Below are 22,726 nucleotides of genomic sequence, written 5' to 3'. Positions count from 1 at the left end.
GCTATCCAAAGGAGACTTTGGCCCCACAGAGGCATTTGCAGGACTGGGAAAGACCAATCAAATCTCAGGCCAACCAGAGACCTAGAACCACAAAAAGTGCCCGAGGCTATCCAAAAGAGACTTCGGCCCTATAGAGCTGTTGACAGGACTGGCCCAAGACTGTGGCAGGTCTGGGGTCCTTTGTTCTTTCTCACGCCCAATCTGGGCCTTCTGACTTGGACGCCTCTCCTGGGCTTTCACTCTCGGTCTCTGAGAATTTGGACCTGCCATTTATGTTGGATCCCACCCTGGCTCGCTCCCAAGCTGGCTCAGTGCACAGATCTATTTGGGTTGGCCCCAGGACCCGCCCTCAAGCAGCACCTCACACAATGTCCTCCCGGGGAGCCCCAAATGGATCCTCCGTCCATGAGAAGGAAGGCTCGCCACATGGGCTCATCCATGGACATAGAAACTCCGGAACACAGAACAGCAGAGCTGGAAGGTCTTGGAACAGAAGATGGAGAGAGAGGGAAGAAATTGGCTCCCAAGGGCAGGAAACTGCATCTTTGCAAAGGAGTTTAGACCCAGGTCCTGATGAGAGCCGGGTCTGGCTGGAGGGTGACAGAGCCCAAGGGGTGGGGAAGATGGGGCTGGGGGCGCACTCTTTAATGTTGCACAGATTCTAAAAAAGGCATCATGCTGGGGAGGGGGATCCTCCCCCTCAGGGGATAAGAAATAAATTCTTACATCTGTAAGCAGCCATCTGACTTTTCCTGGCAGGCACAAATCCAGAAGGGTTAGCAGAAAGATGGAGAGTGTCAGAGTTGGTCCTCAATTTCCCCGTCTCTCAAAAGGGGGTCAGTAAACTCCACCCTGGGCCTCTATGGGGCTCCACAGTGGGCAGCCTGGAGACTGGAGGCAGGGAGGCTCATCTTCCCGAATTCAATTCTGGCTTCTGACGCTTAGTAGCTGTGTGATATTGGGCAAGTCTCTCCACCTTGTTCTCCTCGGTTTCCTCATCTGTGAAGTGAGCTGGAAATGGCAAAGCCCCCCGAGATCTCCACCGAGAAAACCCCAAATGGGATCAGAGCAAATGACAAATCGTGCTTCTTGAGAATCATGAGCATGAACACAGAAGAAAATGCTTTGTCCCTCATGTGCCATAATGAGAGCTGAAGGTTTCCCATTTCTTTCTCCGGCTCATTGTGCAGGTGAGGAAAATGAGAAACAGGGACAAGGGACTTTCCCAGTGTCACCCGGCCAGGAAGTGTCTGAGACCAGATTTGAACTGGGGAAGAGTCTTCCAGGACCAAGCCAAGTCCTCTGCTCACTAAGGCATCCCCTAGCGGCCATCTAGAGTAGATCAATCACTTTACTGTAGCTGTGAGAAGTCAGGTTTTAAGCTGACAAGCAGAAAGGGGCCAGGAGAATACTTCTGCTACTTCTCACTTTTTCCTCAGGTCAGTGGGTTTTGCTAAGTATTCAGGATGGCTTTGTGGGGTACGCTAGAGCCCGGCTGCTGGTGATGCTGCCAGATGGGAGTCCTGTAGGTTGGGATTAATTAACCCACTAGGTATCGATCATTATATGACGTGGATTAAGTGAAGGGATAGATTTACGTTTAGTTAGGCTTATGGTAACTTGTGTTAGAGACAGGGAGAGAACTGTGGTCTCCACACCCCCCACTCCCCATGAATGTGTGAGGAGAACCCCACTCTGAGACCCGCATCCCTGGGCTTCTCTGCCCTCTCACCTAAGGTTCAAAACTTCTCACACAACTTCCAGAGTCCTGCTGATGAGCATCTCCTTTAATCCATCTAAGATTTCCCCCATTTTGCAGCTGACCGATCATGAACACGTGACTATCATGGACATATAACACCCTTTAATGGCCTCTGAATGTATCAATAAAACCCAGACTGTGAGCAAAGGAATTCTTGATCAAAGGGGAGGTTGTCGAGTCAATTGTTAAGGACTACGAGTCCCTCTAATAAAATGACACACTCAGATCTCTGCCTCAGTTGCCCTTTGTGACAGGTCATTTTTTTTGGTCCACATTGTTGGCGATTGGTGAAATACAAAGTGCAGATCTCAGCCCCCTTAGTCTATGGTCTCCAATGGACCCTCCAAAATAGCACTATATATAACTATATATAACTATATTTATATATGTATATATATATAACTATATAACTATATATGTATAACTATATATATATATATAACTATATATATAACCAAATGAACCTGAAGTTAATTTTCATCCTTCAAAAGGTGATAATCAGCACTGCAGGGCCTTTATCAAATAGTAAAGTCTAGATTTCAAAAAAAAAAAAAAAAAGCTTTAAACTTAAGACAAACTTGCCTACATATCCAGATTAAAAAACAAAACAAACAAACAAAAAAAAACAAAACAAAACCAAATGTCAGTTTGACAGAAAAAAATGAAGCAACTTTTATTCTTAAAAGTGGACACCTGTGCCATCAAACATTTGATTAACAAGTATACTTAGTATCTGAATGTGATTTTAAATGACATTTTTTCAATTTGTCAGCAATTCAAAGCAGATGAACATAACATTTTTTATTTTAAGTCAAAGGGGGGAAATGTAAGAATGTTTACTTTGTGAACAATCTCATCTTAAAGAATGACTGGGTGAAACAGCAAATTATAGAAACAATTAATAATTTCACCCAAGATAATGACAATGATGAGACATCATACCAAAATCTGTGGGATGCAGCTAAAGCGGTAATAAGGGGAAATTTTATATCTTTAGAGGCTTATTTGAAGAAAATAGAGAAAGAGAAGATTAACGAATTGGGCTTACAACTTAAAAGGCTAGAAAAAGACCAAATTATAAACCCCCAACCAACAATTAAACTTGAAATACAAAAATTAAAAGGAGAAATCAATGATATTGAAAGTAAAAAAACTATTGAATTAATAAATAAAACCAAGAGTTGGTTTTATGAAAAAGCCAATAAAATAGATAAACCTTTGGTAATTTTGATCAGAAAAAAGAAAGAGGAAAATCAAATTGTTAGTCTTACAAATGAAAAGGGGGATCTTTCCACCAATGAAGAGGAAATTAGAGAAATAATAAGGAGTTACTTTGCCCAACTTTATGCCAATAAATTTGATAACTTAAGTGAAATGTATGACTTCCTCCAAAAATATAGGCTCCCTAGATTAACAGAGGAGGAGATAAATTGCTTAAATAATCCCATTTCAGAAAAAGAAATAGAACAAGCTATTAATCAACTCCCCAGGAAAAAATCCCCAGGACCAGATGGGTTTACATGTGAATTCTACCCAACATTTAAAGAACAATTAGCCCCAATGTTATATAAATTATTTGAAAAAATAGGGGATGAAGGAGTCCTACCAAACTCCTTTTATGACACAGACATGGTACCGATACCTAGACCAGGTCGATCGAAAACTGAGAAAGAAAATTATAGACCAATTTCCTTAATGAATATTGATGCTAAAATCTTAAATAAGATATTAGCAAAAAGACTTCAGAAAATCATCTCCAGGATAATACACTATGATCAAGTAGGATTTATTCCAGGAATGCAGGGCTGGTTTAATATTAGGAAAACTATTAATATAATTGACCATATTAATAATCAAATTAATAAGAACCATATGATCATCTCAATAGATGCAGAAAAAGCATTTGACAAAATCCAACATCCATTCCTACTAAAAACTCTTGAGAGTATAGGAATAAATGGACTATTCCTTAGAATAATCAGGAGCATATATTTAAGACTGTCAGTAAGCATAATATGCAATAGAAAGAAACTGCAACCTTTCCCAGTAAGATCAGGAGTGAAACAAGGTTGCCCACTATCACCATTACTATTCAATATAATACTAGAAATGCTAGCATCGGCAATAAGAGCCGAGAAAAGAGATTCAAGGAATTAGAGTAGGAAATGAGGAAATCAAACTATCACTTTTTGCAGATGACATGATGGTATACTTAGAGAACCCCAAAGACTCTGCTAAAAAGCTACTAGAAATAATTCAAAATTTCAGCAAAGTGGCAGGATACAAAATAAATCCACATAAATCCTCAGCATTTTTATATATCACTAACAAAATGCAACAGCAAGAGATACAAAGAGAAATTCCATTCCAAACAAATGTTGAGAGTATAAAGTATTTGGGAATCCACCTACCAAAGAAAAGTCAGGAATTATTTGAGAAAAATTACAAAACACTTGCCACAAAAGTAAAGTCAGATTTAAATAACTGGAAAGACATTCAGTGCTCTTGGATAGGCCGAGCAAATATAATAAAGATGACAATACTCCCCAAACTAATCTATTTATTTAGTGCTATACCAATCAGACTCCCAAGAAACTATTTCAATGACCTAGAAAAAATAACAAAATTCATATGGAAGAATAAAAGGTCGAGAATTGCAAGGGAACTAATGAAAAAAAACTCAGAGGAAGGTGGTCTAAGTGTACCTGATCTAAAGCTATATTATATAGCAGCAGTCACCAAAACCATTTGGTATTGGCTAAGAAATAGACCTGTAGATCAGTGGAACAGATTAGATACAAAGGACAAAAAAGGGTACATGTATAGCAATCTAATCTTTGACAAACCCAAAGATACCAACATTAGGGATAAAAATTCATTATTTGGAAAAAACTGTTGGGAAAACTGGAAATTAATATGACAGAAATTAGATATGGATCCACACTTAACACCATATACCAAGATAAGATCAAAATGGGTCTATGATTTAGGCATAAAGAGTGAGACAATAAATAGATTAGAGGAACAGAGGATAGTCTACCTCTCAGACCTGTGGAGGAGGAAGGAATTTATGACCAGAGGAGAACTAGAGATCATTATTGATCACAAAATAGAAGATTTTGATTACATCAAACTAATAAGTTTCTGTACAAACAATACTAATGCAAACAAGATTAGAAGGGAAGTAACAAATTGGGAAAATATTTTTAAAAGCAAAGGTTCTGACAAAGGTCTCATTTCCAAAATCTATAGAGAACTGACCCTAATTTATAAGAAACCGAACCATTCTCCAATTGATAGATGGTCAAAGGATATGAACAGACAATTCTCAGATGAAGAAATTGAAACCATATCCACTCACATGAAAGCGTGTTCCAAATCACTACTGATTAGAGAAATGCAAATTAAGACAACTCTGAGATACCACTATACACCTGTCAGATTGGCTAAGATGACAGGAACAAATAATGATGAATGTTGGAGGGGATGTGGGAAAACTGGGACACTGATACGTTGTTGGTGGAATTGTGAAAGAATCCAGCCATTCTGGAGAGCAATCTGGAACTATGACCAAAAGTTATCAAACTATGCATACGCTTTGACCCAGCAGCGCTACTACTGGGCTTATATCCCAAAGAAATACTAAAGAGTGGAAAGAGACCTATATGTGCCAAAATGTTTGTGGCAGCTCTTTTTGTAGTGGCTAGAAACTGGAAGATGAATGGATGTCCATCAGTTGGAGAATGGTTGGGTAAATTGTGGTATATGAAGGTTATGGAATATTATTGCTCTGTAAGAAATGACCAGCAGGAGGAATACAGAAAGGCCTGGAGAGACTTAAATCAACTGATGCTGAGTGAAATGAGCAGAACCAGAAGATCCCTGTACACTTCAACAACAATACTGTATGAGGATGTATTCTGATGGAAGTGGAAATCTTCAACATAAAGAAGAGCCAACCCACTTCCAGTTGATCAATGATGGACAGAGGTAGCTACACCCAGAGAAGAAACACTGGGAAATGAATGTAAATTGTTAGCACTAATATCTGTCTGCCCAGGTTACATGTACCTTCGGAATCTAATGCTTATTGTGCAACAAGAAAATGGTATGTACACATATGTATTGTATCTAGGTTATATTGTAACACATGTAAAATGTATGGGATTGCCTGTCATCGGGGGGAGGGAGTAGAAGGAGGGGGGGGATAATTTGGAAAAATGAATACAAGGGATAATATTATAAAAAATATATAATAAAAATTATTAAAAAAAAAAAAAAAAAGAATGTTCATTTTGAAGCATGGTTAATCTTTTCTTCCTGGCACATGAATTAATGGACAATGGATTCCTTTTGAACTATTTCTAGGACTTATGGACATGTATACATTCTCAATGATTATTTGATCATGTTATTTGTGACATCACTTGTAGCATGTATTATGTTACTATGTGTTTATGTAACTTATGTACTTATGTGTAATGCCTCCCATATTGATGGATTTATGTTTCAAGGCCATGACCACCCTATGTTCTAAATCAAAAGAAAGGGGGAGATGTTAGGGTTACAAGGTGTTCCCTCAGGTTGTCTAAACAATTCTCTAGCTCAGAGTTCACACCTTTAGGACTTTCCACCTTTAGACTTCTGAAAAGGAGTTTACACCTTCCAAGGGAGTTTACACCTTCCAAGGGAGTTTACACCTTCCAAGGGAGTTTACACCTTCCAAGGGAGTTTACACCTTTAAAAGGAGCAAGTTCATTGGCTGAAGGAGTTCCCACAAGCCCCTGGGAGTTCTCCCAAGCCCATTCTCTGCTAGCATAAAAGAAGGCAACATTGAGTCTGAGAGTCACTCTAGACTGGGAGAACCTTCAGGGAAGCTGGAGGAGATCAAAGCCAGGATTCAGGGAGAAGAGGATTCCAGATTCTACCTTCACTCTGGCTAGAGGCTCCAGAACCCTCCCAAGAAACCTGCTATCAGAGAAAAGGATTCTCAGAGGATTTCAACTGAGAGCCTCTCAGAACATTACAATTGGCGCCCAACGTGGGGCAAAGACTTTGGCTCATCCTGACAAAGGCTGATTCTGAGCCCTTCAGACTGAGCTAGCCCAGACCTTTCTCTTTTGGCACCTGAACGGGGACTTGAATCCTGCACCCTCAGAAGAGCAAAGGTCTCCATTCAGTGAGCGTTTTGCACTTAAGAGACCTAGATATGAAGACTCAGAGAAAACATTTGCAGGCAGCCCGGCATCAAGATATTCAAGCAGACAAGAATACAAGAAAGCAGAGACTCACAGCATTACTTGAAGATGGACAATTATTTGATGGAGCTTCTAGGCCATCTGTAGCAAGGAGAGATGGCCCAACTAAAAGGATTTTTGAAGGACCTAATAAGCCAAACCCGAGAATTGATGGACCCCCAACACCCGCTTCTCTTCGGTTTCAAGGCTCACCAGGACAGAGGGGGGGAGGGGGGCCCATGAGGTTTGAAGGACCACAAGGTCAGCTAGAAAGTGGGTGCCCTTTGAGATTTGAAGGTCCTCAAAGACCAGGAGGGACTCCTTTGAGGTTTAAAAGGCCACTTAGACAGGCAGGAGGAGGTGGCTTAAGGTTTAAAGGAGCTGTTGGTTTGCAGTTTGAGGGTCCCACAGGTGGTTTGAGGTTTGAGGGCCCTGCTGGCCAGAATGTGGGTGGTCTTAGATTTGAGGGACCTCATTGTCAGCCTGTAGGTGGAATGAGATTTGAGGGGAGCCATAGTGCATCAGAAAGCAGAATTAGGTTTGAGGGACCCCATGGTCAGCCAGGTGGTAGAATCATATTTGAAGGCCCTTTGCTCCAGCAAGGTGGTAGAATGAGATTTGAGGGTCCTTCTGTACAAGGAGGTAGTATGAGATTTGAAGGACCATTAGGCCAAGGTGGTCCAAGATTTGAGGGGTGTCATGTTTCAAGATTTGATGGTCAGCCAGGTCAACCATCTCTCTTGCCAAGATCTGAGGGCTTGCACGGTCAATATGGTCCTGGGTTTGAAAGAATTCCTGGTCAACAGGGCCCACAAAGGTTTGATGGGCCACCTGGTCAGCAGGTAAAACCAAGATTGGGGCCTCAGAGATTCGATGGTCCACAACACCTGCAAGCATCAAGATTTGATATTCCTCTTGGTCTTCAAGGTGCAAGGTTTGACAATCATCCTTCACAGAGACTTGATGACAGTGACTCTTTTAGTCACACTGGCCCATATAATGACCCTCCTAACAGTGCGTTGAATGCACCATCGCAAGGAAGACAGTTCCAAAGACATGAGGAAGTGTTTGATTCACCTCAGGAACCAAATTTTAATGGACCACATGGCCCTGGAGCGCAAAAGTTCTCAAATCCACTGAACAGAGCATCTGGACATTATTTTGAGGAAAAGAATCCTCAGGGTCCTCAGTATGGAAACTTTAGTAATCTGCCCACACCAACTGCACTTGGGAATATTCAGCCACCTCAGCAGCTTGTCTCTGGAGTTACTCAGCCTGTATCTTTGGGACAAGGACAGCAGTTTCTACCAGTTCATGCACAAAATCCTGGTACTTTTGTTCAGAATCCAGCAGGTGCTCTTCCAAGAGCATATCCTGATAATCATCTCAGCCAGGTTGATGTGCATGAACTCTTCTCAAAACTGCTAAAAGCAGGAATACTGAAATTATCCCAACCTGATTCAGCAACAACTCAAGGAAATGACGTTGCTGCACAGCCTCCTCCTGAGGAAGAAGAAACTCGAAGTGAACATCAAGATGTTCCGGACCTCACTAATTTCACAGTTGAAGAATTGAAACAGCGTTATGCTAGTGTCATAAACCGCCTGTATACTGGTATCCAGTGTTCTTCTTGTGGACTGAGGTTTACATCCCAGGCTGACGATTATGCACACCACTTGGACTGGCATTACCGACAAAATAGAGCTAAAAAGGATGTTAGCAGAAAAGTTACACATAGGGGGTGGTACTGTAGTCTAACGGACTGGATAGAATTTGAGGGAATAGCTGATGAGGAACATGCAAAGAGCCAGGTTTTTGAAAAACTACATGAAGAGGTTCTGTTGAAAAACCAAGAAGCTGCTAAAGATAAGGAGTTTCAGAGTGTCCCTGCTGGACCCGCTGGGGCAGTTGAGAGCTGTGAAATATGTCAGGAACAATTTGATCAATACTGGGATCAAGAGGAAGAGGAATGGCATCTTAAAAATGCTATCCGAGTAGATGGAAAGACTTACCATCCATCATGTTATGAAGATTATTAAAATACATCTTCATTAGATTGTACACCAACTCCCAGCAAGTATTCTTTTTTTTGACAATGTTTAAGGGATTTTGTTGAAAATCCCTTGAACATGGTCAAAAAAAAAAAAAATTGCAGGAACCTGGTGACAGTTCCAAAGTTAAAGAAGAACCAGTTGATATCACACCAGCTTGTACAGATGATAGTGTAGATTCACCTACTGAAATTAAAACAGAATCTGATACAGTTGAGTCAGTTTAAATAAAATAAGAGGCATGGTTTTCTTTTAAAAAAATAAAAAAAGGAGCTGCTGTGTTATAGTTTAATCTAGAAGGGGGAGAATTTTTATACATGTGTATGTATATCTCTATATATCTACATCTCTATCTATCTATATATGTGTATATACATGAATTACTTAGGTGAGGCAGGGTGCTTAGCTATCATTTGGTTAATAAATACATTTTAGTATTTGTATTTCCTACTGCCTGCACAGTTTCAGGTGCTCGTTGTGTGAAAGTTCTGTAGATGTGTGCAAATTTAACAAATTGAAAGTGTATGTGTAAAATATGTATAATTTTCACTTGTGGAACTGTAAATTATAAATAAAAATATTTTTGCTATCCATGGAGTGGGGACGTTTATGCACACCAACACATAAAGACAGTGTTTCTGTATGTAGTATTGGGTGGAATTAAATAGCAACCTCAGCATAGACTTTTTTTTTTTTTTAACTAGAATCCTCCCATGATTAACAAAGAAAAGAACAATAACCAAACGAACCTTAAGATAATTTTCATCCTTCAAAAGGGGATAATCAGCACTGCAGGGCCTTTCTGAAATAGTACAGTCTAGATTTAAAAAAAAAAAAAAAAAAAAAAAAAAAAAGAATTTCAGGCTCCCTTTCAAAGGGGGCTTCCCCTCCTCTGAGGAGGTTTTCTCAAGCCTTTATGCTCTGAGAAGGAAGGCCACTGCCTCCTAGACTGGGAGCTGAGAAGTACCCCTGGGGAGAACCAAACTAGGGATTCGGTTCCCTAGGAACTGCAACTGGAGGGGGGAGGGTGAGAGCATCCTTTCAAGGCTATCCAGGCCATCCCCAAGAGCCTGCTCCTGGCCCAGCAGCCCACTCCTCTCCCTTGCCTCTTCCTTCTCCTTTGGGTCCCAGGGAGCCCTTCCCTGAGCCAGCTCTCCTCGCCTGGGTCAGGAGCAGTCTCCTGGGCAAACAGAGAGATCCAGGGCAGTGCTGCAGCCAGCTGCTTCTTCTGGATCGGCTCCAGGCTGCTTTTAGAAGTTACGGTTCCCCCAAACCTGCGGTCCTCGGGAGTCCTCACACCAGCTCCTCACTGCCTTGGTTGGGAATTTCCTCCAGAATCCCGTGGTGCAGCTGGATGCGCCAACCTCCGGCTCTAACATTCATTGTGCCTTTCACGGTCCCACCCAGATCCCACGTCCTCTACTTCTCTCAGTCAGTGAGCGGGATCCTGCCCGGGATGTCACAGACACCCTGGTGTCCAGCTTGGTGAGGGGGAGCCTGGGAGCGGCCTTCTGAGCAGGAAGGGATTCTTGAGGCTGGGAGGAAGAAAATGAAGGTGAAGTTGTATGTTCTCAAGGACAGACCTTGCTTGCCCAGCTGTCCATCTGGGAAAGACCCATCAAACCTAGGTAGACCAGAAACCTAGAACCTGGAGAACTGCCTGGGGCTATCCAAAGGAGACTTTGGCCCCACAGAGGCATTTGCAGGACTGGGAAAGACCAATCAAATCTCAGGCAAACCAGAGACCTGGAACCACAAAAAGTGCCCGAGGCTATCCAAAAGAGACTTCGGCCCTATAGAGCTGTTGACAGGACTGGCCCAAGACTGTGGCAGGTCTGGGGTCCTTTGTTCTTTCTCACGCCCAATCTGGGCCTTCTGACTTGGACGCCTCTCCTGGGCTTTCACTCTCGATCTCTGAGAATTTGGACCTGCCATTTATGTTGGATCCCACCCTGGCTCGCTCCCAAGCTGGCTCAGTACACAGATCTATTTGGGTTGGCCCCAGGACCCGCCCTCAAGCAGCACCTCACACAATGTCCTCCCAGGGAGCCCCAAATGGATCCTCCGTCCATGAGAAGGAAGGCTCGCCACATGGGCTCATCCATGGACATAGAACCTCCGGAACACAGAACAGCAGAGCTGGAAGGTCTTGGAACAGAAGATGGAGAGAGAGGGAAGAAATTGGCTCCCAAGGGCAGGAAACTGCATCTTTGCAAAGGAGTTTAGACCCAGGCCCTGATGAGAGCCGAGTCTTTCTGGAGGGTGACAGAGCCCAAGGGGTGGGGAAGATGGGGCTGGGGGTGCACTCTTTAATGTTGCACAGATTCTAAAAAAGGCATCATGCTGGGGAGGGGGATCCTCCCCCTCAGGGGATAAGAAATAAATTCTTACATCTGTAAGCAGCCATCTGACTTTTCCTGGCAGGCACAAATCCAGAAGGGTTAGCAGAAAGATGGAGAGTGTCAGAGTTGGTCCTCAATTTCCCCGTCTCTCAAAAGGGGGTCAGTAAACTCCACCCTGGGCCTCTATGGGGCTCCACAGTGGACAGCCTGGAGACTGGAGGCAGGGAGGCTCATCTTCCTGAATTCAATTCTGGCTTCTGACGCTTAGTAGCTGTGTGATATTGGGCAAGTCTCTCCACCTTGTTCTCCTCGGTTTTCTCATCTGTGAAATGAGCTGGAAATGGCAAAGCCCCCCGAGATCTCCACCGAGAAAACCCCAAATGGGATCAGAGCAAATGACAAATCGTGCTTCTTGAGAATCATGAGCATGAACACAGAAGAAAATGCTTTGTCCCTCATGTGCCATAATGAGAGCTGAAGGTTTCCCATTTCTGTCTCCGTTTCATTGTGCAGGTGAGGAAAATGAGAAACAGGGACAAGGGACTTTCCCAGTGTCACCCGGCCAGGAAGTGTCTGAGACCAGATTTGAACTGGGGAAGAGTCTTCCAGGACCAAGCCAAGTCCTCTGCTCACTAAGGCATCCCCTAGCGGCCATCTAGAATAGATCAATCACTTTACTGTAGCTGTGAGAAGTCAGGTTTTAAGCTGACAAGCAGAAAGGGGCCAGGAGAATACTTCTGCTACTTCTCACTTTTTCCTCAGGTCAGTGGGTTTTGCTCAGTATTCAGGATGGCTTTGTGGGGTACGCTAGAGCCCGGCTGCTGGTGATGCTGCCAGATGGGAGTCCTGTAGGTTGGGATTAATTAACCCATTAGGTATCGATCATTATATGACGTGGATTAAGTGCGGGGATAGATTTACGCTTAGTTAGGCTTATGGTAACTTGTGTTAGAGACAGAGGGAGAGAACTGTGGTCTCCACACCCCCCCACTCCCCATGAATGTGTGAGGAGAACCCCACTCTGAGACCCGCATCCCTGGGCTTCTCTGCCCTCTCACCTAAGGTTCAAAACTTCTCACACAACTTCCAGAGTCCTGCTGATGAGCATCTCCTTTAATCCATCTAAGATTTCCCCCATTTTGCAGCTGACCAATCATGAACACGTGACTATCATGGACATATAACACCCTTTAATGGCCTCTGAATGTATCAATAAACCCCAGACTGTGAGCAAAGGAATTCTTGATCAAAAGCGAGGTTGTCGAGTCAATTGTTAAGGACTACGAGTCCCTCTAATAAAATGACACACTCAGATCTCTGCCTCAGTTGCCCTTTGTGACAGGTCATTTTTTTTGGTCCACATTGTTGGCGATTGGTGAAATACAAAGTGCAGATCTCAGCCCCCTTAGTCTATGGTCTCCAATGGACCCTCCAAAATAGCACTATATATAACTATATTTATATATGTATATATATATAACTATATAACTATATATGTATAACTATATATATATATAACTATATATATAACCAAATGAACCTGAAGTTAATTTTCATCCTTCAAAAGGTGATAATCAGCACTGCAGGGCCTTTATCAAATAGTAAAGTCTAGATTTCAAAAAAAAAAAAAAAAAAAGCTTTAAACTTAAGACAAACTTGCCTACATATCCAGATTAAAAAACAAAACAAACAAACAAAAAAAAACAAAACAAAACCAAATGTCAGTTTGACAGAAAAAAATGAAGCAACTTTTATTCTTAAAAGTGGACACCTGTGCCATCAAACATTTGATTAACAAGTATACTTAGTATCTGAAGGTGATTTTAAATGACATTTTTTCAATCTGTCAGCAATTCAAAGCAGATGAACATAACATTTTTTATTTTAAGTCAAAGGGGGGAAATGTAAGAATGTTTACTTTGTGAACAATCTCATCTTAAAGAATGACTGGGTGAAACAGCAAATTATAGAAACAATTAATAATTTCACCCAAGATAATGACAATGATGAGACATCATACCAAAATCTGTGGGATGCAGCTAAAGCGGTAATAAGGGGAAATTTTATATCTTTAGAGGCTTATTTGAAGAAAATAGAGAAAGAGAAGATTAACGAATTGGGCTTACAACTTAAAAGGCTAGAAAAAGACCAAATTATAAACCCCCAACCAACAATTAAACTTGAAATACAAAAATTAAAAGGAGAAATCAATGATATTGAAAGTAAAAAAACTATTGAATTAATAAATAAAACCAAGAGTTGGTTTTATGAAAAAGCCAATAAAATAGATAAACCTTTGGTAATTTTGATCAGAAAAAAGAAAGAGGAAAATCAAATTGTTAGTCTTACAAATGAAAAGGGGGATCTTTCCACCAATGAAGAGGAAATTAGAGAAATAATAAGGAGTTACTTTGCCCAACTTTATGCCAATAAATTTGATAACTTAAGTGAAATGTATGACTTCCTCCAAAAATATAGGCTCCCTAGATTAACAGAGGAGGAGATAAATTGCTTAAATAATCCCATTTCAGAAAAAGAAATAGAACAAGCTATTAATCAACTCCCCAGGAAAAAATCCCCAGGACCAGATGGGTTTACATGTGAATTCTACCCAACATTTAAAGAACAATTAGCCCCAATGTTATATAAATTATTTGAAAAAATAGGGGATGAAGGAGTCCTACCAAACTCCTTTTATGACACAGACATGGTACCGATACCTAGACCAGGTCGATCGAAAACTGAGAAAGAAAATTATAGACCAATTTCCTTAATGAATATTGATGCTAAAATCTTAAATAAGATATTAGCAAAAAGACTTCAGAAAATCATCTCCAGGATAATACACTATGATCAAGTAGGATTTATTCCAGGAATGCAGGGCTGGTTTAATATTAGGAAAACTATTAATGTAATTGACCATATTAATAATCAAATTAATAAGAACCATATGATCATCTCAATAGATGCAGAAAAAGCATTTGACAAAATCCAACATCCATTCCTACTAAAAACTCTTGAGAGTATAGGAATAAATGGACTATTCCTTAGAATAATCAGGAGCATATATTTAAGACCGTCAGTAAGCATAATATGCAATAGAAAGAAACTGCAACCTTTCCCAGTAAGATCAGGAGTGAAACAAGGTTGCCCACTATCACCATTACTATTCAATATAATACTAGAAATGCTAGCATCAGCAATAAGAGCCGAGAAAAGAGATTCAAGGAATTAGAGTAGGTAATGAGGAAATCAAACTATCACTTTTTGCAGATGACATGAGGGTATACTTAGAGAACCCCAAAGACTCTGCTAAAAAGCTACTAGAAATAATTCAAAATTTCAGCAAAGTGGCAGGATACAAAATAAATCCACATAAATCCTCAGCATTTTTATATATCACTAACAAAATGCAACAGCAAGAGATACAAAGAGAAATTCCATTCCAAACAAATGTTGAGAGTATAAAGTATTTGGGAATCCATCTACCAAAGAAAAGTCAGGAATTATTTGAGAAAAATTACAAAACACTTGCCACAAAAATAAAGTCAGATTTAAATAACTGGAAAGACATTCAGTGCTCTTGGATAGGCCGAGCAAATATAATAAAGATGACAATACTCCCCAAACTAATCTATTTATTTAGTGCTATATCAATCAGACTCCCAAGAAACTATTTCAATGACCTAGAAAAAATAACAAAATTCATATGGAAGAATAAAAGGTCGAGAATTGCAAGGGAACTAATGAAAAAAAACTCAGAGGAAGGTGGTCTAAGTGTACCTGATCTAAAGCTATATTATATAGCAGCAGTCACCAAAACCATTTGGTATTGGCTAAGAAATAGACCTGTAGATCAGTGGAACAGATTAGATACAAAGGACAAAAAAGGGTACATGTATAGCAATCTAATCTTTGACAAACCCAAAGATACCAACATTAGGGATAAAAATTCATTATTTGGAAAAAACTGTTGGGAAAACTGGAAATTAATATGACAGAAATTAGATATGGATCCACACTTAACACCATATACCAAGATAAGATCAAAATGGGTCTATGATTTAGGCATAAAGAGTGAGACAATAAATAGATTAGAGGAACAGAGGATAGTCTACTTCTCAGACCTGTGGAGGAGGAAGGAATTTATGACCAGAGGAGAACTAGAGATCATTATTGATCACAAAATAGAAGATTTTGATTACATCAAACTAATAAGTTTCTGTACAAACAATACTAATGCAAACAAGATTAGAAGGGAAGTAACAAATTGGGAAAATATTTTTAAAAGCAAAGGTTCTGACAAAGGTCTCATTTCCAAAATCTATAGAGAACTGACCCTAATTTATAAGAAACCGAACCATTCTCCAATTGATAGATGGTCAAAGGATATGAACAGACAATTCTCAGATGAAGAAATTGAAACCATATCCACTCACATGAAAGCGTGTTCCAAATCACTACTGATTAGAGAAATGCAAATTAAGACCACTCTGAGATACCACTACACACCTGTCAGATTGGCTAAGATGACAGGAACAAATAATGATGAATGTTGGAGGGGATGTGGGAAAACTGGGACACTGATACATTGTTGGTGGAATTGTGAAAGAATCCAGCCATTCTGGAGAGCAATCTGGAACTATGACCAAAAGTTATCAAACTATGCATACGCTTTGACCCAGCAGCGTTACTACTGGGCTTATATCCCAAAGAAATACTAAAGAGTGGAAAGAGACCTATATGTGCCAAAATGTTTGTGGCAGCTCTTTTTGTAGTGGCTAGAAACTGGAAGATGAATGGATGTCCATCAGTTGGAGAATGGTTGGGTAAATTATGCTATATGAACGTTATGGAATATTATTGCTCTGTAAGTAATGACCAGCAGGAGGAATACAGAGAGGCTTGGAGAGACTTACATCAAATGATGCTGAGTGAAATGAGCAGAACCAGAAGATCCCTGTACACTTCAACAACAATACTGTATGAGGATGTATTCTGATGGAAGTGGAAATCTTCAACATAAAGAAGAGCCAACCCACTTCCAGTTGATCAATGATGGACAGAGGTAGCTACACCCAGAGAAGAAACACTGGGAAATGAATGTAAATTGTTAGCACTAATATCTGTCTGCCCAGGTTACATGTACCTTCGGAATCTAATGCTTATTGTGCAACAAGAAAATGGTATGTACACATATGTATTGTATCTAGGTTATATTGTAACACATGTAAAATGTATGGGATTGCCTGTCATCGGGGGGAGGGAGTAGAAGGAGGGGGGGATAATTTGGAAAAATGAATACAAGGGATAATATTATAAAAAATATATAATAAAAATTATTAAAAAAAAAAAAAAGAATGTTCATTTTGAAGCATGGTTAATCTTTTCTTCCTGGCACATGAATTAATGGACAATGGATTCCTTTTGAACTATTTCTAGGACTTATGGACATGTATACATTCTCAATGATTATTTGATCATGTTATTTGTGACATCACTTGTAGCATGTATTATGTTACTATGTGTTTATGTAACTTATGTACTTATGTGTAATGCCTCCCATATTGATGGATTTATGTTTCAAGGCCATGACCACCCTATGTTCTAAATCAAAAGAAAGGGGGAGATGTTAGGGTTACAAGGTGTTCCCTCAGGTTGTCTAAACAATTCTCTAGCTCAGAGTTCACACCTTTAGGACTTTCCACCTTTAGACTTCTGAAAAGGAGTTTACACCTTCCAAGGGAGTTTACACCTTCCAAGGGAGTTTACACCTTCCAAGGGAGTTTACACCTTCCAAGGGAGCAAGTTCATTGGTTGAAGGAGTTCCCACAAGCCCCTGGGAGTTCTCCCAAGCCCATTCTCTGCTAGCATAAAAGAAGGCAACATTGAGTCTGAGAGTCACTCTAGACTGGGAGAACCTTCAGGGAAGCTGGAGGAGATCAAAGCCAGGATTCAGGGAGAAGAGGATTCCAGATTCTACCTTCACTCTGGCTAGAGGCTCCAGAACCCTCCCAAGAAACCTGCTATCAGAGAAAAGGATTCTCAGAGGATTTCAACTGAGAGCCTCTCAGAACATTACAATTGGCGCCCAACGTGGGGCAAAGACTTTGGCTCATCCTGACAAAGGCTGATTCTGAGGCCTTCAGACTGAGCTAGCCCAGACCTTTCTCTTTTGGCACCTGAACGGGGACTTGAACCCTGGACCCTCAGAAGAGCAAAGGTCTCCATTCAATGAGCGTTTTGCACTTAAGAGACCTAGATATGAAGACTCAGAGAAAACATTTGCAGGCAGCCCGGCATCAAGATATTCAAGCAGACAAGAATACAAGAAAGCAGAGACTCACAGCATTACTTGAAGATGGACGATTATTTGATGGAGCTTCTAGGCCATCTGTAGCAAGGAGAGATGGCCCAACTAAAAGGATTTTTGAAGGACCTAATAAGCCAAACCCGAGAATTGATGGACCCCCAACACCTGCTTCTCTTCGGTTTCAAGGCTCACCAGGACAGAGGGGGGGAGGGGGGTCCATGAGGTTTGAAGGACCACAAGGTCAGCTAGAAAGTGGGTGCCCTTTGAGATTTGAAGGTCCTCAAAGACCAGGAGGGACTCCTTTGAGGTTTAAAAGGCCACTTAGACAGGCAGGAGGAGGTGGCTTAAGGTTTAAAGGAGCTGTTGGTTTGCAGTTTGAGGGTCCCACAGGTGGTTTGAGGTTTGAGGGCCCTGCTGGCCAGAATGTGGGTGGTCTTAGATTTGAGGGACCTCATTGTCAGCCTGTAGGTGGAATGAGATTTGAGGGGAGCCATAGTGCATCAGGAAGCAGAATTAGGTTTGAGGGACCCCATGGTCAGCCAGGTGGTAGAATCATATTTGAAGGCCCTTTGCTCCAGCAAGGTGGTAGAATGAGATTTGAGGGTCCTTCTGTACAAGGAGGTAGTATGAGATTTGAAGGACCATTAGGCCAAGGTGGTCCAAGATTTGAGGGGTGTCATGTTTCAAGATTTGATGGTCAGCCAGGTCAACCATCTCTCTTGCCAAGATCTGAGGGCTTGCACGGTCAATATGGTCCTGGGTTTGAAAGAATTCCTGGTCAACAGGGCCCACAAAGGTTTGATGGGCCACCTGGTCAGCAGGTAAAACCAAGATTGGGGCCTCAGAGATTCGATGGTCCACAACACCTGCAAGCATCAAGATTTGATATTCCTCTTGGTCTTCAAGGTGCAAGGTTTGACAATCATCCTTCACAGAGACTTGATGACAGTGACTCTTTTAGTCACACTGGCCCATATAATGACCCTCCTAACAGTGCGTTGAATGCACCATCGCAAGGAAGACAGTTCCAAAGACATGAGGAAGTGTTTGATTCACCTCAGGAACCAAATTTTAATGGACCACATGGCCCTGGAGCGCAAAAGTTCTCAAATCCACTGAAAAGAGCATCTGGACATTATTTTGAGGAAAAGAATCCTCAGGGTCCTCAGTATGGAAACTTTAGTAATCTGCCCACACCAACTGCACTTGGGAATATTCAGCCACCTCAGCAGCTTGTCTCTGGAGTTACTCAGCCTGTATCTTTGGGACAAGGACAGCAGTTTTTACCAGTTCATGCACAAAATCCTGGTACTTTTGTTCAGAATCCAGCAGGTGCTCTTCCAAGAGCATATCCTGATAATCATCTCAGCCAGGTTGATGTGCATGAACTCTTCTCAAAACTGCTAAAAGCAGGAATACTGAAATTATCCCAACCTGATTCAGCAACAACTCAAGGAAATGACGTTGCTGCACAGCCTCCTCCTGAGGAAGAAGAAGAAACTCGAAGTGAACATCAAGATGTTCCGGACCTCACTAATTTCACAGTTGAAGAATTGAAACAGCGTTTTGCTAGTGTCATAAACCGCCTGTATACTGGTATCCAGTGTTCTTCTTGTGGACTGAGGTTTACATCCCAGGCTGACGATTATGCACACCACTTGGACTGGCATTACCGACAAAATAGAGCTAAAAAGGATGTTAGCAGAAAAGTTACACATAGGGGGTGGTACTGTAGTCTAACGGACTGGATAGAATTTGAGGGAATAGCTGATGAGGAACATGCAAAGGGCCAGGTTTTTGAAAAACTACATGAAGAGGTTCTGTTGAAAAACCAAGAAGCTGCTAAAGAAAAGGAGTTTCAGAGTGTCCCTGCTGGACCCGCTGGGGCAGGTGAGATCTGTGAAATATGTCAGGAACAATTTGATCAATACTGGGATCAAGACGAAGAGGAATGGCATCTTAAAAATGCTATCCGAGTAGATGGAAAGACTTACCATCCATCATGTTATGAAGATTATTAAAATACATCTTCATTAGATTGTACACCAACTCCCAGCAAGTATTCTTTTTTTGACAATGTTTAAGGGATTTTGTTGAAAATCCCTAGAACATTGACAAAAAAAAAAAATTGTAGGAACCTTGTGACAGTTCCAAAGTTAAAGAAGAACCAGTTGATATCACACCAGCTTGTACAGATGGTAGCATAGATTCACCTACTGAAATCAAAACAGAATCTGATACAGTTGAGTCAGTTTAAATAAAATAAGAGGCATGGTTTTCTTTAAAAAAATACAAAAAGGAGCTGTTGTGTTATAGTTTAATCTAGAAGGGGGAGAATTTTTACACATGTGTATGTATATCTCTATATATCGCTATCTCTATCTATCTATATATGTGTATATACAGGAATTACTTAGGTGAGGCAGGGTGCTTAGCTATCATTTGGTTAATAAATACATTTTAGTGTTTGTATTTCCTACTGCCTGCACAGTTTCAGGTGCTCGTTGTGTGAAAGTTCTGTAGATGCGTGCAAATTTAACAAATTGAAAGTGTATGTGTAAAATATGTATAATTTTCACTTGTGGAACTGTAAATTATAAATAAAAATATTTTTGCTATCCATGGAGTGGGGACGTTTATGCACACCAACACATAAAGACAGTGTTTCTGTATGTAGTATTGGGTGGAATTAAATAGCAACCTCAGCATAGACTTTTTTTTTTTTAACTAGAAGCCTCCCATGATTAAAAAAGAAAAGAACAATAACCAAACGAACCTTAAGTTAATTTTCATCCTTCAAAAGGGGATAATCAGCACTGCAGGGCCTTTCTGAAATAGTAAAGTCTAGATTTAAAAAAAAAAAAAAAAAAGAATTTCCTTTCAAAGGGGGCTTCCCCTCCTCTGAGGAGGTTTTCTCAAGCCTTTATGCTCTGAGAAGGAAGGCCACTGCCTCCTAGACTGGGAGCTGAGAAGTACTCCTGGGGAGAACCAAACTAGGGACTCGGTTCCCTAGGAACTGCAACTGGAGGGGGGAGGGTGAGAGCATCCTTTCAAGGCTATCCAGGCCATCCCCATGAGCCGGCTCCTGGCCCAGCAGCCCACTCCTCTCCCTTGCCTCTTCCTTCTCCTTTGGGTCCCAGGGAGCCCTTCCCTGAGCCAGCTCTCCTCGCCAGGGTCAGGAGTAGTCTCCTGGGCAAACAGAGAGATCCAGGGCAGTGCTGCAGCCAGCTGCTTCTTCTGGATCGGCTCCAGGCTACTTTTAGAAGTTACGGTTCCCCCCAAACCTGCGGTCCTCGGGAGTCCTCACACCAGCTCCTCACTGCCTTGGTTGGGAATTTCCTCCAGAATCCCGTGGTGCAGCTGGATGCGCCAACCTCCGGCTCTAACATTCATTGTGCCTTTCACGGTCCCACCCAGATCCGGCCTCCTCTACTTCTCTCAGTCAGTGGGCGGGGTCCTGCCCGGGATGTCACAGACACCCTGGTGTCCAGCTTGGTGAGGGGGAGCCTGGGAGCGGCCTTCTGAGCAGGAAGGGATTCTTGAGACTGGGAGGAAGAAAATGAGGGTGAAGTTGTATGTTCTCAAGGACAGACCTTGCTTGCCCAGCTGTCCATCTGGGAAAGACCCATCAAACCTAGGTAGACCAGAAACCTAGAACCTGGAGAACTGGCTGGGGCTATCCAAAGGAGACTTTGGCCCCACAGAGGCATTTGCAGGACTGGGAAAGACCAATCAAACCTCAGGCCAACCAGAGACCTAGAACCACAAAAAGTGCCCGAGGCTGTCCAAAAGAGACTTCGGCCCTATAGAGATGTTGACAGGACTGGCCCAAGACTGTGGCAGGTCTGGGGTCCTTTGTTCTTTCTCATGTCCAATCTGGGCCTTCTGACTTGGACGCCTCTCCTGGGCTTTCACTCTCGGTCTCTGAGAATTTTGACCTGCCATTTATGTTGGATCCCACCCTGGCTCGCTCCCAAGCTGGCTCAGTGCACAGATCTATTTGGGTTGGCCCCAGGACCCGCCCTCAAGCAGCACCTCACACAATGTCCTCCCAGGGAGCCCCAAATGGATCCTCCGTCCATGAGAAGGAAGGCTCGCCACATGGGCTCATCCATGGACATAGAACCTCCGGAACACAGAACAGCAGAGCTGGAAGGTCTTGGAACAGAAGATGGAGAGAGAGGGAAGAAATTGGCTCCCAAGGGCAGGAAACTGCATCTTTGCAAAGGAGTTTAGACCCAGGCCCTGATGAGAGCCGGGTCTGGCTGGAGGGTGACAGAGCCCAAGGGGTGGGGAAGATGGGGCTGGGGGCGCACTCTTTAATGTGGCACAGATTCTAAAAAAGGCATCATGCTGGGGAGGGGGATCCTCCCCCTCAGGGGATAAGAAATAAATTCTTACATCTGTAAGCAGCCATCTGACTTTTCCTGGCAGGCACAAATCCAGAAGAGTTAGCAGAAAGATGGAGAGTGTCAGAGTTGGTCCTCAATTTCCCCGTCTCTCAAAAGGGGGTCAGTAACCTCCACCCTGGGCCTCTATGGGGCTCCACAGTGGACAGCCTGGAGACTGGAGGCAGGGAGGCTCATCTTCCCGAATTCAATTCTGGCTTCTGACGCTTAGTAGCTGTGTGATATTGGGCAAGTCTCTCCACCTTGTTCTCCTCGGTTTCCTCATCTGTGAAATGAGCTGGAAATGGCAAAGCCCCCCGAGAACTCCACCGAGAAAACCCCAAATGGGATCAGAGCAAATGACAAATCGTGCTTCATGAGGATCATGAGCATGAACACAGAAGAAAATGCTTTGTCCCTCATGTGCCATAATGAGAGCTGAAGGTTTCCCATTTCTTTCTCCGGCTCATTGTGCAGGTGAGGAAAATGAGAAACAGGGACAAGGGACTTTCCCAGTGTCACCCGGCCAGGAAGTGTCTGAGACCAGATTTGAACTGGGGAAGAGTCTTCCAGGACCAAGCCAAGTCCTCTGCTCACTAAGGCATCCCCTAGCGGCCATCTAGAGTAGATCAA

General features: G+C 42.2%; 2 pseudogenes; both read left to right on the top strand.

Moving 5' to 3' along the window:
- Positions 1-426: 426 nt before the first annotated feature.
- On the top strand, positions 427-9,277 carry LOC141552562 (pre-mRNA cleavage complex 2 protein Pcf11 pseudogene; annotated as a pseudogene).
- Positions 9,278-11,141: 1,864 nt separating this feature from the next.
- Positions 11,142-19,962, top strand: LOC141552561 (pre-mRNA cleavage complex 2 protein Pcf11 pseudogene; annotated as a pseudogene).
- Positions 19,963-22,726: the final 2,764 nt, after the last annotated feature.

Source organism: Sminthopsis crassicaudata, chromosome 2 (genome assembly GCF_048593235.1).
Source record: "Sminthopsis crassicaudata isolate SCR6 chromosome 2, ASM4859323v1, whole genome shotgun sequence".
Classification (NCBI taxonomy): domain Eukaryota; kingdom Metazoa; phylum Chordata; class Mammalia; order Dasyuromorphia; family Dasyuridae; genus Sminthopsis; species Sminthopsis crassicaudata.
The sequence above is the reverse complement of the archived record's forward strand: the minus strand, read 5'-3'. Positions and strand labels throughout refer to the sequence as shown.